Here is a 4,628-nt window from a genome sequence, read left to right as displayed (position 1 = left end):
TGCCATTGAGTCAGTATCGACTCGTAGTGACCCTGTGCACAACAGAACAAAACACTGGTCCTGGGCCAACCTCACAGTCATTGCTATATCTCAGCCCATTGCTGCCACCAGTATGTCAATCCATCTCATTGGGATTTTCCTCTTTTTCTCTGACTCTCAACTTTACCAAATATGATACTTTAGTGACTGGTCCCTCCTGACAATATGTCCAAAGTATGAGAGATAAAGTTTGGTTACCCTGGCTTCCAAGGAGCACACTAGCTGTACTTCTTCCAACACAGATCTGTTTGTTCTTTTGGCAGTCCATGGTACTTTTAATGTTCTCTTCCAACACCATAACTCAAATGCATCAATTTTTCTACAGTGTCCTTTATTTACTGTCCAACTTTAGCATGCATATGAGGTTATTGAAAATACCATGGTTTGGGTCAGGTGCACCTTAGTCCTCAAACTAACACCTTTGCTCTTCAACACTTTAAAGAGGTCTTGTACAGCACATTTGCCTAATGCAATACGTTGTTTGATTTCTCAATTGCTGTTTCCATGATTGTTAATGGTTGGTCAGAACAAAATTAAATCTTAGACAGCTTCTATCTTTTCTCCATTTATATGGAGGTTGTTTATTGGTTCAGTGGTGAGGATTTTAATTTTCTTTACATTGAGACATAACCCATACCAAAGGCTGTGGTCTTTGATCATCATCAGTAAGTACTTTAAGTCCTCTCCACTTTCAGCAAGCAAGGTAGTATCATCTGCACATTGCAGGTTGTTCATGAGTCATCCTCCAATCCTGATGCCCTGTTTTTCTTCATATACTCCAGTTTTTCAGATTATTTGCTCAGCATACAGATTGAATAAGTATGGTAAAAGAATACAACCCTGGAGTACACCTTTTCTAATTTTAAACCATTCCGTGTTTGAATAATTGCCTCTTGGTGTACATACAAGTTCCTAATAAGCACAATTAAGTGTTCTGGAATACTCATACTTCAAAATGTTATATATATTAAGTATGATATATATAATATTGTATATATTAAGTGCTGTCACGTATTCCAGTTCTAAACAAAACACAATGACAATTTTTAAAATTAATTTGATCAAAGAAGTTGCTAAGTCCAAAGTATATTTTACATATAATAAAATTCATCCAATTCAAGTATGCAATTCAATGATTTTTTTTCAGAACTTTACCAAGTGGTACAACCATCTCCATAAATGAATTTGAAGACATTTTCATCCTTTCATTATGATCCTTGGTGCCCATTTAAAGTTTAACCAGCAATCTAGTTTCTGTCTTAATAAATGTGCCTTTTGTTGATATTTTGTGTGATTGAAGTCATACATTATATGATCTTTTGTGTTTGACTCTTTCAATGAACTTACTACTTTTTGAGGTTCATCATGAGGTAGCAGCTGTCAATAGTTTGCTAACTTATATGGTGAATGTTGTTACTGTTAAGTGCTGTTGAATCGTTTCCGATCCATAGTGATTCTGTATAGGGCTTTCAAGGAGTGGCTGCTCAGCTTGAACCACTGATCTTGTGTTTCAAACGACTTTGCAGTCCAGTGCATTAGCCCACAGTGCTACAGCACAACTCCATAATGGTGAATGCTGTTGTTGTTGTGAAGTGTGTAGAGTCAATTACGACCCATAGAGACCCTGTATAGAGTTTCCAAGGAGCAGCTGGTGAGCTTGAACCACTGATGCTGCAGTTCAAATGACTGCAGTCTGACACATTAGACCAAAGCACAACACCAGAGAAGTGGGGAGGGAAAAGTATTCACTGGCTAGAGGGACAACACATGATAACATGGGTGAAGGGACAAGTAATGTACAAGAAGAAGGTTGACAGAGGCAAGGTGAAGGTAATAAGAGTCACAGTGGTAAATACTGTCAACTGGTGGTAAATGGATGGAATTGCAATCATTGTAATGAAGCAAAGGATTTGATTTGTTGAATGTAGAACTGATGATCTGCTCTGTAAACCTTAATTCAATTCACAATAAAAAGTTCCAAGAAGAAAAAAAAAAAAAAAAAAAGACTGTTCAAGGTCACTATTTATATAATCCTCAGCCTCAAAGGAAAGGTAGAAAACATAAAGAAAAAGACTTACTATATCAAATTTTTGAAACATATATAAATCACCATAAAGTAAATTGCAAATGAGGAATGAGGGAAAATATTAAAGAACATAAATGACTAATAAATGGCTTATATTTCCATATATAACATTAAGAAAATGATTGCAATGTATCAAGAAAGAAATTCAACTCTAGCACTTTAAAATATATGAGCAAGAATAGTCACAAGTAAATGACAAAGGAAAGAGCCAACAGAAATAAAACCAACCTTGTAATAAAAGTGCAAATTAGGCCATAATGAAATACATATCAAATAAATTTGGATATTGGAAATATTTCCAAATGTTAATCCCTAGTCAGGGTGTGGACAGCTGTCACACCCATATTCAACTGATGATAGTATAAATTAGTACAACCTTTATGGAGAACAGTTGGGAAAAGCATCCCCAAAACCTTATTAATGCAAATCACTCTTAGACTCAATCAATTCGGTCTTTAGTATTTATTCCAAGGGTGTTCACAGGTTGTGCTTGCTATTTCAAAATATAACTGCACTAAATACCAAGCAATGAGAGAACACTCAATAAATTATAATCCACACAATTTAATTTTTTTCAGCCAGTAAAATGATGAGATGGGATTATACAGAAAGATAGGAAAACTTGCTAAAAAAAATATTGAAAAAAAGGAAATTTTACAGTTTCTACTATGCGATCTCATTTTTGTTTTAGGAAGGATAATAGAACTTTTCAAAATCAGATAAAGAGCTAAAGAGACAGATTCGTTGAGGATTATGATCATTTTAATCCTTCTTGATGGAAGGATAATTAATACACTTAAGAAGAAATTAAAGTGCAAAACTATTTTGCTCAACAATATATTGTCAAAAATTTCTACAACAAATATATACTACTTGTTTAAAAACTTTTTATTGTTAATTGAATGAAGGTTTACAGTGAAGGCAACCAGTTTCACATTCAACAAATCATGCACTTCATTCCTGTTTTCATGATTGAAATCCCCTCAATGTGCCATAACCTATTCTACTTCTTCCCTGGGTTTCCTGTTGCCATTCTTCCTTCTTTCCGAGTCCTGAATTTTGTCCTTAGGTACATGCTGCCCTTGTGATCTTGAATGTTTGACTGTTATATGGTGTGCAAACTTCCTTAGTGTTATTGTCCTCCCTGTACACCTATCTGTTGCTTAGCTGAAAATTTAAGCCACCAGGGTGAGTTCAGTTCCAGAACTGACTGACGGCCAAGGGTCATAGTCTCAGGGTTCCATTGGTCTCTATCTGATCAGTAAGCCTGGATTTTTTTTATGATTTTGAGTTTTGTTACACATTTTCACCCACTCTATACATGATCTTTTAATGTGAACCCTTTCAGAACTATAGGTAGTAGTAGCTGGACACCATCTAGTTCTTCTGGTATCAGACTTGTGAAGACTATTGATCACTCAGTCCATTAATCTACTGGAATAATTATTTCCAAGAGTATTCAATTTTCATAATTTTTCTTTCCTCCAGTCAGGGAGAGACCAACAGTTTCACTGTAGATGGCTACTCATGAGCTTTTAAGATCCCAGTCACCAAAGTAGGATGTACGACATTGTCTTTGTGAACTATGTTATGCCAATTGACCATGGTGTCCCTAAAGACTAGGTTCTGCGCCCGAGGCCTACTCACTCGTTCTGTCAACATGTTTGGTAATGTCTCACAAGTTTTCATAATTTGCCCCCTGTTCTGGCGTAACACTGCAGGATGAGCATTGGACTTCTAACTGCAAATTTGGCAGTTCAAACTGACCAGTTGTTCCTCAGAAGTCCTATACAGGCTTGATATGAGTCAGCTCTGACTCAATGGCACTTAACAACAACATGCTCCACCACATTCATAGATATGTTTACAGCAAAAGTAAATACTTATTTACAAATATCCTCTGTCAAATCTTTATATATTTGTGGGTATACTCCCACTCTTCGTTCCATACCCTTTCAGCTTGTGTGTCTGTCTATATATCTACCCATAGATCATTGCTGTTGCAAGGCTGTGTAAATAACAGTATTTATCTCTATTCCCTTGAACTCTTGCACTCCTCCCTGTGTCTACTTCTGCCTTCATCGTTATTTTGCCTACCTCCCTCTTGTTGTATATTGCCAGACTATCACCCAGATTAACACCTGTCTACAGTGAATTGGCAGAAGCTCTGGTGTAGCGGTTATGAATCGGGCTGTGAACCGCAAGGTCAACAGTTCGAAACTACCAGCTGTTCCATGGGAGAAAGATGAGGCTTTCTGCTTCCATAAAGATTTACAGCTTCGGAAACCCTGTACAGGGTCACTATGGGTAGGAACCGACTCCACGACACGTAACAACAACAAAAACAACAGTGAATTGGAGTCCTGGTGTGGCGCTGTTGGCTAATGCATCAGATTGCAAAGTCATTTGAATTGCTAGGTCGATGGTTCAAGCTCACCAGCTGCTCCTTGGAAACCTTATACAGGGTCGCTATGGGTCGGAATCGACTTGACGGCACTTAACA

Source organism: Chrysochloris asiatica, unplaced genomic scaffold (assembly GCF_000296735.1).
Source record: "Chrysochloris asiatica unplaced genomic scaffold, ChrAsi1.0 scaffold00004, whole genome shotgun sequence".
In the NCBI taxonomy this organism is placed as follows: Eukaryota; Metazoa; Chordata; class Mammalia; order Afrosoricida; family Chrysochloridae; genus Chrysochloris; species Chrysochloris asiatica.
Note: the sequence above shows the minus strand (reverse complement) of the source record.